The 15,795-nt window shown below is 36.1% G+C and overlaps 1 pseudogene; it reads right to left on the bottom strand.

The window, feature by feature from the left end:
- LOC113100112 (2-oxoglutarate receptor 1-like) overlaps window positions 1-14,133 on the bottom strand; it is a 28,522-nt pseudogene extending 14,389 nt beyond the window's left edge.
- Window positions 14,134-15,795: the final 1,662 nt, after the last annotated feature.

Here is a 15,795-nt window from a genome sequence, read left to right as displayed (position 1 = left end):
TTAAGAACTACTGTAAACAGTGATGTGAAGTTCACTTAATATACTTGCAGTATAACACTACTAAACTAGTAGTTTACTGAAACTATACTTCAACGTGTACAAAGTATTTAATTAGTAAACTATTAGTATAAATATAAGTTCACTTTTAGTGTAATTGCAGTACAAACTACAAACATAGAGTTCAACTAGTTGTGTACTCAAAGTGTGCTACTGTTATACTTAAAGTGTACTTAAAAGTATACTTTTATATACTATAAAGTGGGCCAATTTAGTCCCAAGGAGTATTGAAACAGTACACTTACAAGTTTACTACTAGAACACTGATATTTGTATACTTGCTACATAAAGTATACTGTACTTAAAAATATACTTGAACTTTACTTAAGTATACTTAGTAAAATAAATTTGAAGTATACTACTTTTTGGTAAGTGTATACTGTATAGGCAGAGGACAACACAAGAGTAACAAATTCAGAAAATTGACTTATTTTTTATTTTATTATCTTTGTGCCCATATTTCTTTTTCCTTTTCTACATCACAATGACATCGTGATGTGTTTTTTGTTGTCGTTTTTTGGTCAGATGGCACAGATGTGTTCATTATAAAGAAAAAATCTAAATACGCACATCCAGAAAAAGTCAAGATCAAAGGGTAAATCAAATAAGAGAAAAAAAGATCTGCACACTGTTACGTTCTCCTACTGATATGTTCATTCTTTTGAGAGATGAACTAAAGATTTTGAGTAAGTCACAGGCTTTTGCAGGTTATCCATTGTGTGGTGCTGTTTGTACGAATTGTTTTGAGAAATGCACATACTTGTTTGCAAATTTTATGGATGATTTGAGAAATGCACCAAAGCGACTGAGAAAAACTGTAAACACTCTCACTTTCTCATCTCAGGAATAATACGACATCTAGTACGTCCATGCATGCACAATCAAACACATATGTTCTGGACTGAAATCTTTCTCACACTGATTCATGTCTACAGCTCATCAATTTTTCAGTGTTTTGGAATGACCTCTGAACTAACAGTGATGCACTGATTACCTCTTAACCAGTGGGCTGTTTTCACAACTCAGTTGCATAAGTGTGTCAAGGGTGGTGTGTGCATTTGGATGTAGTTCTGTGTTAAGGGTGATTCGTTTTAATGATTCTTGCAATATTTAAATATGAATCCACTGCAATAAATATATATGTACTGTTAGTTAACATTTATACATTTAAAGATACATAATTAATATTTTTATTGAAGATGAAATGCATTGCTATGCTTATCATATCCATCTCAGAAAAAGACCTGTGACCCATTTCTGGATTGTGACCCACAGACTGAGAAGCACTGGTGTTAAAGTGTTACCCAACCTCCTCTGGGCCTAATGATTCCCACCTCTGATGCTCAACAGTTCTGTAATATTGCATCGTCTGTTTAGTCTTAATCCAGGTCAGACGGGTCATCGACGGTGACTGGAAATCCTTCCATCCATCAGCAAATGGATGAGTGTAATACTCCAGGGAGGAGACGCAGAGGGGTTAAATGCACAGGTGGAGCGTCTCAATCAATGTAATCGACTGATTTAATTGAACACTACCTGCCCTGCTGTTTGCTTCTCTTCTTTCTTTACTCAAATTTACTAGCCTAATAGCTTTTTTTCTATTCACTGTTTGACCTTCTCATTCTGAACATCATCTCAGACCTCAAAAAACGGCAGGTTAGATCAACTCCCTTAATAAACTGCTTTATGGATTTGCACATAATTGCTTTTATTCTTGCCCCATTGCATTTATGCATTTGGCAGACGCTTTTAAAGCGACTTACAGTGCATTCAGGCTATATATTTTTTTTTATTTGCCTAACATGTGTTCCTTGGGAATTGAACCCACAACCTTTAGTGCTGCTAACACAATGCTCTACCACTGAGCGACAGGACGTTTTGAGTTTTATTTAGCGACTGACAATAATGCCTTCAAAGTAAACTGTTTTCAAAGTCTGGAATCACCATTTTTATTGCTCATATTAGAAACAGGCTACTTTATGTAAAAGTACAAATGTAGGCAATTACAGTTAGTCTGTATTTATGTTTGTACTTGAGTTGATCTAGCTGTTAAAAAAATCATACTAAAGGGGTCAAGAGAGTTACATCAAGCTGTATCTGACTATTAAATTGGATTAAAGACAATAAAAGAAGATATGCATGCATAATTCCCAATATCAGAATATTCTGGCAAGGTTCTCTCAAAGTTATGAGCAAACATTCTTCCAGTAATGTTACAGTTTTTCTCAATCGCTGTGGCACGATTTTTAAAACAGTCGTAACATTGTCTAAATTGTAAAAGCAATTGTCACAACATGTCTGCAAACGGACCCAAGATTTAATTACTGTATGTGTCCATCTACAGTATGTGAGGACGGAAGGAACCAATTACTGCAGAAACTCAGTTAGATTCATAGTCATAGGATGAATTGTAATACTGTAGATTGAGGAAAAAAAGCAGATAGCACAGAAAACCAGCTATAAAGACGTCAATCTCACGTCATGCCATCCCTAAAAAGGAAAAATTATTCAGATGAACGGAAACATCTTTACCCGAGTGACCTGGTCCACAACCAAGCGGATGAGAGTTAGAGGCAAGACGTGTTGATTTGCAAATGATGCAACTCATTAAAAATAGACTTTCTTTGGATAAAATGAATAAGATGACCCTAAGGATGCATATTTACTGTCAATGTGCGTGGGTTACCTCAAGCTTTCAGTTTAGGAGTGCAGAAGTGGTTCTGTCTCAAACGCTGCCAGCTAGATCACAAAGGTCAAGCTGTTTTCCCGAGCAGATGTAAAAAACAATATATATAAGATTCAGATGCAGCCAGCATTAACATGGCTACAAATAAAATAAAAATAAACATATGACCGCCGGGTTCTAGAAGTGGAAATAATACACTGGAGAACAATTGTTTTTTTAACACACTACTTTAGGTTGCGCGGAAATAGAGTCGAGATGTTTAAAGGAATCGTTCATACCAGAATGGAAATTCTGTGATTTATTTGTTCACTCGTATGTGTGAATACGATAATGTTTTTTCTCCCTTTTGAACCTTGGCTGATGTAGTCACCATTGACTGTCACTACAGGAAAAATAACTGCATGAGGATTTCTCCAGGAAATGGGTTTGAAATGACACACGGGTGAGTAAAGGATGATGAGGTGAACTATTCCTTTAATGTTTTCCTGGAGTCTCCGTTCTTCTCCTCTGCAACTCAATCGATCCGTTTGTCTCTTGAGAATCGCCCTGCACACCATGGCTACTAAATCTTTACTGATAAGTGCACTTCACATCCAGAAGAATTTGTGTGTCTACAGTGCACAAAACAAGCACAAGCATATTGGCAGAGTTTGGGGATTTTGTTTTTAATGAATACCATTGGAATTATCATTTTAATGAATACCATTCAGCATCTTGAAACCTCTCAGCCGTCTGTCACGCATTCTGCATCAGCTCCTTGGAAAGGGTAATGTCGACATCGAGGTTCAAGTGAAGCGGTGCCATTTTTCTCTTGGAGACGCTCAGGGTCTCATTTTTGCCATGAGAGGTTACAGAGAGCAGATTGCATGCTGCCTCTTTCCTGGTCTTCCATATTATTAATACAATTCAGATGAAAATGAGAAAGATTTTGATACAAACGTACTGAATATTACTCCATTATTTACAGTGTGAGAGGCCAACAACATTGAGAATTAATTGAGATCAAATAATAAATACAGTTACGCAAGAAAGCAACATATAATTTAGTTTCATATACTGAGTTCACCAAACTAAAATTTGACTTAAAATAGTTCCTTGCCACAGTTGACACTGATTGTCTAACATGGGATTTATATACTGTATGATGTAACATATTAGAAAACTGGGTAACACTTTAGTTTAGGGTCCAGTTCACACTAATAACTTGTTGCTTATTAGCATGTCTATTATTAACATATTGGCTGTTTATTAGTGCTTATAAAGTACATATAATGCATGACATCCATAATCCTACCCAATACCCTAAACTTAACAACTACCTAATACACTATTAATAAGCAGCAAATAAGGAGTTAATTGAGGCAAAAGTCATAGTTAATGGTTAGTTAATAGTAAGAATTGGACCCTAAAATAAAGTGTGACCGAAAACTGATTATAAAAACATGCATCTAAATTTTTGCCAAACTCCAAAAATGTACCTATACTTATATTTTACAGCAGTTTCATGCTGAAATTAACACCAGTAAAACATCAAGTTTTATTCCTTTTCACACCAATTGTGATAACTAGGCAGATTAATGGTGAATAAAGACTTTTTGCATGCTTCAAAAAGCTTTCACCATAGTGCATAATTTGTCATTTTGATGTTTGAATCACATAATCGAGTCCATATATATGGCTTTTTCTGTCAAAGTAAACTTGCTTGTTAGTGCACCCGGTGCAGGTTGCTTTGGTGATGCAGAGCACTTGGGTACGAGTGCCGTGAAACACAAATAGATATAAAAGAGGTTAAAGACTTTGCTTAAAGGCAAAAATGCCACTGTTGCTTCACAAGGTGTAAAGGTGTGTCTGTTTTGGGCTTTTGGCAACACTCACTGAATATTTCACTTTGAACGTGTCATGAAATGTGCAAGAAATTTTCAGAGGCACAGTTCAATAAGCTTTAAATTAAAATCTAATACCTCATCACTACATTATTATTCTGTAAAAGTGGATTTTAGACTGTGCATTGTTTTAGTTAAATAAAATTTACTTATGCAATGTATTTGGCATGAAATGCAGGACAGAGGAACTATGATTTTAAGTAGAATTAATCATAGATTTGACAACGGTGCCCTGCTTCTTGAAAGCCAGAAACATTCTTTACACATGCATACTTGAATGCTTTATTGATAAAGCAGCTCCACCTCTTCTAGCAATGCAACATGTTGCTATATTTACATTTCAAAACATAATGAATGCACAAAATTGAGCTGGAGTAAAAGACACACTCTAAACATATTAGTGTAGATGTTTTGGTCTTCATTTTTTACCTTTATTTACTATTGGATTAATATAAAAAGCTCAGACTGTGACTGTCACTTAAAATGACAACCACGGGGAGAGTATTAAAAGGTCACTCTATGTTTGAAATGAAATTCACACACAGAGTGTAATGTAGGAGGATTTTTATGATTCGATATGGTGGGGTTTAGTGACCGTTTAAAGCTCAAAGGCACGGACGGTTGACCTTTCAACAGAGAAGCTTAACCAGTGAACCTTCGTTACATCTCACCGCCAGCGAAGCTTTGACCCACATCAAAACAACTCCCAAAATGGCCATTTGAATCGCATTCTGTGTCTCGTACTAATGACTGTTTTTGGCTTTCCATGTGCTGTGTTGAAATTTAGTCAACCTTAAATTTAGCAACACGATGTTATTCCAGGTCCTGTTGATCCTTGAGATGATGCACAAGTCTGGAACCAACACTCAGCTCTAGAGGTCTATTAGACTCTTACTCAACATAATAAGCAGCAGTTTGTCTCTCCGCACCTCCTTGAATAATGCCGTTTCACATGACGGCGAGAGAACACACTTAGGTCATTACGGCCACATTCATCAGCTCCCTACCAGTGCTGGGCCGAACGGAAGGAATGTTTCTCCAAGAATTGTTTGCAACTTTCTGTTATTTGCAAACCGTACACTTGTGTAACTCGGCTAATCCCGGAGGAGATCGCGGTGGTGATGTTTATGTTTACGGATGTCTGCCGAATGCTGGGAAGGGTTTGGGAGGAAATCGCTCTCAGCAGTTATGGGTTTGAGGAATGCTGATTGAGATCTTTTGCACAATCGCAATGCTGTTGTTGCTACAGTTTAAAATAAGCATGACATATTTAAAGCCAAACGCAGTGGCACAACGTGCTAATTAGACGGAAGTGAAATATTGGAAGCATGAAAACTGACATGAAGAGCCTCCCATGCTGTTTGTGATTTCCCAACCTATATAATAATGAAGTGTTGAATTTCTGTATTACACTCTTAAAAACAAAGGTTTTTTTGGCATTGATGCCATGGAAGAACCATTTCTGGTTTCCCAAAGAAGCTTTCCGTGATCAATTTAGTTTTATAAGTGTGAAGAACAGCCTAAAAAGCAGCAGATTTAGACATTTTTGCCAAATACTACTTGAATAAGATTGGTTTACCTAAATGTTAGTGTGCTACTTTTCCATTATTTTTCTATGTAAATGCACTAGACGTCTGCTATGACTGCTGTGATCACATCTTTTACAGATGGACCAATCAGAAGACACCAAAGGCAGGGCAAGCCTTGCAAACGTTTGTTTTGTAGTTGCAAGTTGGCATGGCAACTGCTTTATTTTATGGCAACATTGCGGAGGAGGCTTTCTGCGCAGCGCTTAAAAAAAAACAACAAACATTTCTGAGCACTGCGTTTTGCATTTTTAAGAGCAAAGATGTGTTCTATGTGAACTGACCCTTTCAAATAAAGGTTCTTTATTGGCACTGTTGGTTCGGTGAAAAAAAGGTTAGTTAAACTCTGAGAAAAACTGAAGCATTCGTTGGGGATCCCAAAATGGTTGACAGTAATTTTCCACAGCACACCACACCCGGAAGCCAATGATGAGGTGACTGGGTTCTGACTTCGAATAATTTAATTTGCTCATGGCATGTGCACTGGAGAAAATAATAGTATCAGTGAATTCCGGTTCATTCCAGGAATGTTTCGTACACACTCCCCATCTTCTGATTACAAGAAGAAAATCCAGACGTGCTCGAACCAGTGACTCGTCATCAGATCAATATCCTTCAGTCCATTAGGTTATTTAGTGTGTTTAGGCATACAATGGCTATATGATAAACGACCATCCTCGTAACACCTATCAATACATTTTTGCAATCATTTATATCTTAAAGGTTGCCATTCAGTCACTTTTAAGTTGACGTTAATTAATGTTCTGCCAACTTAATGACGTTCCTCAGAGACAGAAATGTTGGCACATCAATTATTTTAATGCAGAAAGTCTTGATTAAGGGTTCGACCAAGTGCTAAAACATTAAAATTCCTAGTTCAGATGCCTTAATGAATAACATATTCATCATTTTGGATCGTTTCTGCAGTTTTTTTCTTCTAAAGTGGATTTCTTTCTCAGGTTCCAGCATGGGGAAATGTTCATTTATCAAATGCAAAACCTCTGAGGTGATTACATGCCTTGTATACTTCATGAGTTGTCCCAATTAAAGTGAGGAATTTCTTACTGTATTTCAAGTGGAAAGAGATAAGCTGGAAAACAAATACATCTTTATAGCTCTCATCTATTTGTCATTTATAAACACAATGTCGTAACCATGTTCAATTTAAAGTTATTCATTTTTTTACGCTCATAAGAGATTACCTTTTATTATGCAGTTCTTGTTTTCCAGTTACGCTTAGGTGATAACATGTAAATTAACCTATTTTAATCTAAAAAATATTAATTATTTTACATTTTATGACTAATCTATGTGCTCCATTTTCTATTACACATTTACATGTGTATATCTACATTTAAACTTTTATATATTTATATAAATGTACATAAAATACACATTTTCCCTATTTTTTGTACTGCTGCAGCATTATTTAATCGTTTTATGTTTTACATTGTCGTTGTAAAATCTATCCCACATAAACCCGCCCATAACGTCTATAATTTATCATTATGGATTATTCTAACTGCGGTCATTACTTTTCAATTATGCACTTCCGGTCTTTATCTAAAAAGTAATAACTTTCATAATATCATGGCACAGGGGCCTCTTGGCACACAGGGCTCTCTCTGACTATCTTGACATGTAAACTGTTGTGGATTCATCCGTGTGAAACTAATCGTCATCATCTGAGATGAACAACAGGCCTTCAGCTTGTTGATTTAACAGCACTGTAGCCCACATCCATTGTACCCTCAGGAGATTCACTGTTGTTTCCACGGCAACAAGCAGACCCTTGCCCTTCCCAGGGCTCCTGGCATTCATTTGGGTCAAACCAACTCAGACTGTAAATAGGGGGGAACCAACACAACTGACACGACAAGTCTTCTGACTAGATATCTTAAACTACATTTGACAGCAGCTTTTTAAATTCCTTAATGCATATACATGATCAAATGAGTTGGTATATAAAATACACTTATGGTATAATTATGGTTTCAAAGTATCAACCTCCCCCCTTTCCCAGTCACATGACCTGGTCCCTCCTCCCACGAGCTGTCAGAGCAGCTTGTTGCGCGAGCAGCTTTTTGGTAAACTAACTTGAGTTCGGCGTTAAATTCTAAACCAGTTGCCTGACAAATCCCGCTTGGCGTGGACCGACAAGAATGTTCGCCTCGGTTAAACAACAAGCCTTAATTCCCTTGACTTAACGAGTCATCTGCCGCAGTTCCCATCGAGCTCTTTTGCCGTCTGCGTGATTTGTGGTCCAGAAACGGCGCAGCAGCGGCAGGTCGTGGTAACCAGGTAAGCGGCAGGTTCAGTTCAAGCGTTTTAAGGTGTCGACAAAGTAGCGTGATGTGTTACTTGTAAAGCACAGACGATACAATGTGTCAAGTGTTGATACAATCTGTCATTGCAGAGGAAGCGCGTTTTGCTAGCGTTGCGTTCGTCGCTCAGTGATGTCGACACGCGTAAATGTTGTGTGTTTCCTTGTTGTTTTCTTCCGAGCGAGCTTTAATAAAGAGTTACGGATAATAATAATAAAGTGATGTTACGCGATAGAGCGCGAGAAGTTTCCAGGTTTGCGTGAAATGCTACATCGGGAACGCTCGCGTAGTGCTGGGCCGACGTGAGATCACCGTGACATTGAATTTGTTAAAATCGATGAAAAATACGCGTTGACAGCTCATTCACTAGGATTGTTTTAGTTGACAGCTGTTGCCTTTTTTATCCTCCAGCGTCATCGCTCCGTTACTTCGTGATGGGAATTAATTCGAATATAAATCACGTCGGTTCATAAATCGTCCGCCGAGTTCTGACGCGATTAGAAAGACGTAAGAGTTTGTTTCTGAGCATAAAACAGAATATAAAGGATTATAATGGTTGCATTCATTAGCTTGTCTAAAAAAAAAAAAAAAAAAAAAAAAAAAAAAGAAGGAAAATCAGCGTTGGCAGCTCGTATTTCACACTTGTTCGTGTTGAAATGAACAACATTCGCGTCATCGTTCCTTGAGGTTTATTTATTAGATTTTTTTTCGCGTCAGGTTATAAATAATCAGTTTGATATTTAATTTAAAATAATTACTTTTAGAACAGTTTTTTTTCTTGCTTTGACGCACACGCAGATTTAGAGATAACACAATAACACAAATTATGACGATGCGTTTAGAAATATTTGTTACTTTAGACTTCACGTGCTTAATTCTTTTTTTCTTTTCTTTTCTTTTTCTTTTTTTCTTTTACCGCGTCATCGCTGCGTGAGGAGAATGAAATGGATCGTTTCTGTCTGGAACAGGTACTTGATATGCACAGATTGACACGGTTCACCCATCAAGACTAGTCCCGTCATTAAACCGCTCCCAAATCCCGCGCCACACCCGTTGCGCGCGCCGAGCACGTGAGAGCACGACAACTAGTGCACATCATCATCATCATCATCATCACCAACACGCAACTACTAGAACGCTTTTATCATGAACGCAGCTGTCAATGCGTCACTTCCCTAATTTAGTCGCGTCGCGTCTCATGGTGTCTGTTTAAATAGCATGAGCTTATGATTGTACAGTGTCTAAACAAGTATTATTAGTTAGCTGAGAAATGCAGATGAAAGGTGCTGAGAGACATACATATGGAAGAGGATATATGCTAAGATGCTTTGCTAAAATCTCAATAAGCATAATGCAAGTATGACCCAAATAGCAATCTAATTCCATGATCTCATTTGTATTTGCCCTCGCAGCAGGTATTGCACCTTTCTCGTTGTTTTAGTAAATGAAGCCTCTGTCTGATAGTCTGCGCATCGTGGTTGTTCAATGCAGGATAATGGTTCGTGCTCAGCGAGGATGTCTAATGGGGATAATTAGTTACCTTTGGGTTTTAGAAAGCTGCGTTATTTAGTTTTGCATCGCAGTGTAATGAACTGTTTACTGTAGACATGTTTTAAAAACACAAAGAGCATAGATCTGCAAGAAATCGTGTAAAAGATTAAAATGTTAATTATTAGTATTGCATTTTAAGGAGCTTAAGTTATGCAAAATTATTAAATGTCTCTCACACATTAACAAGTGTTAAGTATGATTATATTGTAATGGTGTTTACATTGCAAAGCTATTAAAAATAAGTATTGTCGTGCAGACTAATGCATATACTGCAATTGCATTCATTTGGTACAATATATATATATATATATATATATATATATATATATATATATATATATATATATATATATATATATATATATATATATATATATATATATATGCTGTTATAGGCCAGTTTTGAAATGCAACCCTCAGAAGATCTCTGACCTACAATTTTGTATGCAAATGTAGTGGAGGTTAAATGCAGATGCATTTGCATCAGGCTTGTCCCATGCAAAAACCTTTAAATGAGCGCTTACTGATGTGAATTGTCTTTTTGTGTTTCCATTATTAATTTGGCAAATGCTTTTATCTGAATTTACGCAGAGCTGTTTGCAAAAGAGAAATGCAAGCAATGAATTGCAAGGAGCTTTAAGGACAGTTATGTTACTGTTAATACACCAGGCCTTCATTTGGTTCATCTGTCAAATAGCTTCATCATGACAGATCGGCATGCTGCTAGGAATCGATTATAGTGTGAAACGGGAAGCTCAGAGGTGGCTTACATTTCTGTAGGACATTAGCAATGTGACACATTTGATAAAGTAATCATTAAACGAACTTGAAATGGTGATATGTAATAAAATAGCTATATTAGTCAGAGTTGCCCAAATAAATGAGGAAATCTAGAACTTGTATATCAAATATTTAGGCTTAATGTCTCCATCTGTAAACAGTTAGATAAGCTTAACGTCCTCTCCGAAGGCAATCCATGGGTTTAGGCTTCATATCAGCAATTATGTGTCATGGGTTTGTTGAATTATTTACTAGTGACGGTTAACGATGCTGAACCTTGAATAGGAAATAATGTCAACATTGCGCAGTTTAATTTCCTCAAGTTTCCTGAAAGATGCATTAACAAAACTGTTTTTTTGTTAAAATAGCATTGCCTAATTGGACCAAAGCAAACACACAAACCCTGTATAATTATCATTTTTTAAAACTTCCTTAGCGAGATGCAGGTGTGTTAATCATTTTACCGAATCATTCAGCCTTGATTCTACATGTCAAATGAGCAATTTGAGCATTAAACCGCATTAAGCCAGTTGGGCTGTTTAGTGTAATCACACAGAGTTGACTGTCAGGGTTATCAGGGTTAGTTGGCAGCCGCATTGAGTGCGAGTGTGTGTCTCGCCTCATTGACGTGTAAGCAGTGCATTGTTTTAACATCGCTTGCCATTGCTTTTGTAAAAGCACTTTGGCTGTCACATAATTGCAGTGTGCCTGCGGGAACGTGAGCCCCTAAAAGCACGAGGCTACAGCTGTTCTATTGATTGGGATGGAAACATTAGTGTGAAGCGGCGTCTGACTCATCACTTCTACCCCACTGCATCATCCCTCACGTGACGCCGAGAGGCTTCCTGTCACGAAGGTAGGGAGGAGAGGACGTGTCCTCGTCGCCCTACGGTAATGATGCTCATTGTCATAGCGATGGGTTGCCAGGGGATGCAGAGACCTTGGAGGCAGGCAGAGCTGCTGTGTTTGACGGAGGTATTAGACGTGCGAGAGAATTCAAAGTGTTTCTTTGTTGCGACATCACAAACCCTTCCTTGAGGGCAGATGCGCTTTGAAACGGCCTTGAAGGAATAGTTCACTTGTAAAAGCAGATTTTGTCATCATTTACTTTCTCCAGTAGCATTCCAAACTGTGTTATTTGCTTTCTTTTGGGAAACACAAAATAAGACTGTGGGAAGAAAGTTCATGCTGCTCTTTTCCATGCAATCAAAATGCATGGTGTAATTGAAGCCGTCAAGCTCAAAAGGACAAATAAGCAGCATAAAATTAGTCCTTTTGATTCCTGCACACTATTTAAAGTCTTCTGAAAGCATACAATAGATTTGCATTAGGAAATGAACAAAATTAATAATGGTTTTCAATGAATGATATTCTTCATCTTCACTGGCTGGAGCTCTTAAGTCTTAATGCTGCTTTAAATATATCACTCATATTTAGTAATATTCGTTTTTATTAATTTTTATTTATGTTTTATTTATTTTAGTATATAAATTTAAACTAAAATGAAATGATAAATGTTGCTTGGCTGCTGGCTGATTTCTTTTTTTAATAAAGTGTGTAAAAATGGCACCTGGCCTTTTTTGACACGATTCTGTAGGACTTTAGCAATGTGACACATTTGATACACGATTTTTGATCGTGTATGATTAAAATGTCTCCACAATCTGCTTTTGAAGAAATATCGTTGTATCATGCTTCAGCGTAACATCTATCAGCTGCAGTTCTGGCGTCTTCGCATCAATATTTAGATTTGTTAATTCAGTTTCTTGAATGCTCCTAATACACCTACTGCACCTGGGGAATAAGTCACTGTTTGTTTTATTTGTATATTATGTGTATTTGTAATCTGTATCTTTGTTCTTATTTTTTAATAACAAAGATAAAATAAGGAAAAAGGTTTTTATCTTCACCCACTTTGTCCTAAATATATATATGTGTGTGTGTGTGTGTATATATATATATATTTATGTATATGTGTGTGTGTATATATATATATGTGTGTGTGTATATATATATATATATGTGTGTGTGTGTATATATATATATATATATGTGTGTGTGTGTATATATATATATATATATATATATATATATATATATATATATATATATATATATATATATATATATATATATATATATATATATATATATGTGTATATGTGTGTGTGTGTGTGTGTGTGTGTGTATATATATATTTATGTATATGTGTGTATATATATATGTGTGTATATGTATATGTGTATGTGTGTGTGTATATATATATGTGTGTGTGTATATATATATATATATATGTGTGTGTGTGTGTGTGTGTGTGTGTGTATATATATAAATGTTATATACCAATTTAAGGATCCATAAATCCTCTAACTCACATCTTTGCTCCCCACAAGCAGTGGCAATCAACAGAAATGCTCTTACCTCTTGTATTGGTGAAGGTGCAGTCAGAAGTTTAGGAATCCCCCCCACAGGTGTCCGTGCTCACTCAGCCAGGTCCGTGCTGCGATGGGTCTTCGACAGACGTTTTCTTCAAGTTCAGAGAATAGGTTACTAATAATAAAATACTCAGAGACTTGTTTAAAAAGAAGTTTAACGCATCACCATTGGGAATGGGTTTGCTTTATTAAAAACAACTCATAAGTTGTTTAAAAAAATTAAAGTGATAGCGAGAAGTCTTCACTTCGAAGTGCTGCTTGAATGTGTTCCAAACATAGCGCTTTATAGTCGTGCATAAAATTTGCATTAGTACAATAAGTCTCCTCCCTTGCATATGTCATATACCGTAAACACAAACACACACACACACACACAGCTCTCTGCAAGTAGAAGCATAGTTATCTATTCTAGGATACGTGACTTGTCACAAGAAACAAGTTCATAGGAACAGAAGTTCAAATAAAATAATTGCATCATCTTTTTAAAGCAAGCTAATCTATCTCTATTTTAATCTAAACAACCGCAACATCTTAAAAGCATAGGCCAGGCATATAGCAGTTTCTCAACTACATTTGAGACAATTGTTGAGATAAATAAAATATAATATACCAGTCAGCTAGAAGTTGAGTCGTGCATCTCCTTGCAGAACCGTTGTACAACATGCATGGCAGTTTTAACTGTTGAGCAACAACTGATTTCATCTCTGACAGGATGCACACTTAAAACCGCTTCTAAAACTTGAAAGATATCAGAACAGAAGTCCGTAATCTCAAAGATCATTTGTTTAAAATTGTAAAACCAAATTAAAGTCAAATCAATCATTTACTTTAACAATCTCATATTTTTCTTGTTCAGCACTTCCTGTTTCCTAATTAATTTTATTATTGTCCTTATTTTAAAAATTCTCTGATGTTCTAGCTGCATCTTGTTTCCCTCGGCATCATTCTTTTCATTTTCAATTAACTCTGTGAGTTTAATATGTAATTTACCGGGTTCATTGTCACTTTTTCCAATTGAGAATTTATCAGGGAAGGGGAATTTCATATTTATTGTATTATCTAATACTATATATATATATATATATATATATATATATATATATATATATATATATATATATATATATATATATATATATATATATATATATATATATATATATATATATATATATATATATGATGATACAATAAATATGAAATCCCCCTTCCCCTATACATATCATTTATTTTACCTTGTAAGGCTTTGTTTTTAAAGTAGGGAAATTAGTTTGGCTGTACTGCTCCGAAAACTTGCATAGTAAAACCAACATTACAAAGAATCGTGATAAATTCATGATATTCCTAAAAAAAAAAAAAAAAAAAAAAAAAAAAACAGAATATGATATTTTTGCCATATTACCAATTGTAGTACATTTTTATTACTTTTTTAATGTTTGTGCAGTTTTTATTAATTATTATGTCTGTTTTAGATTTCTTTTTAATACATTTTTAAGCTATTTTTATATTATTTTTTATTTTTTTATTTTTTTTATCTGGCAATTAGTTGAAATAATTAATTGTTTTTCTTTTTATATGTAAAAATATAACGTGTAATATGAAAGTATTTTATATTATATAAATGTTTTTATATAGTTATTTCAGTTATCACTTACATTAAGTTACAAAAATATATATTTTTATGCTTTTAGGTTTAGTTGACCTTATATAACCTTATATAAAATAACCTTAGTGATATTTTAAGTCAAGTTTCAGCCGTGCAAATGATTTTTTTTTGTCCACCACTTGGCATCACATTGCATAGCCTGTCCACACCAAAAATTAACTCAACCAATATCCAGCTTCTCATGCTTATTGCACATTTTAAAGTGCCAATGATTACGATTTTTGGAGCAAACGCTATACATTGAGATTTGTATTCCACTGAAGAATGAAAACCAAGCTTGGAGCAACTATTCCTTCAAATTGCCAAATGTTTGCACATAGTTTTTTGTTAAATATTTCCAGTCATCTCCAGTGTGGAGTTTGGGAATGGTGGGGAAAATATATCAATCATCAGTTGCCAGGGCATAAAAATGGGGGAATACCTCTAAGTTCAGCATTCAGGAGTCTGTCATCGGAAGCTCTGAGGTCAGCCTGCCAGTTCAGAGACACTCGGCCAACAACAGAGCCTCAGAGAGGGAATGTGGGATGCTATTGGCTAGACTGCGGATGGGCGGCCTCTTTCCGGAGGCACTCTGGCAGGAAGGGGTTGGTTGCAGGAGAGGAGGGGAGGGGTGTGGGAATGGCTGGAAATGTTTCAGCCAGATAGTTGAGCAGGCAGCAGACGCTCTGGTGCTTTCTGCGCTGTTGCTGAGAGAAAATCCCTGTCTCGGCATGGGCCATTCGTGCAGGGATTGACAACGGTTCATGTGGTCGTTATATACCAGGGGAGCGTGAAGTGAAGGAGTCCAATTGTCGCAGCAGGTGAGCAGGAGAGAGAGAGAGAGCGAG

The sequence above is a fragment of the Carassius auratus genome, unplaced genomic scaffold, assembly GCF_003368295.1.
Source record: "Carassius auratus strain Wakin unplaced genomic scaffold, ASM336829v1 scaf_tig00217182, whole genome shotgun sequence".
In the NCBI taxonomy this organism is placed as follows: domain Eukaryota; kingdom Metazoa; phylum Chordata; class Actinopteri; order Cypriniformes; family Cyprinidae; genus Carassius; species Carassius auratus.
Note: the sequence above shows the minus strand (reverse complement) of the source record. Positions and strands in the feature narration are given on the sequence as shown.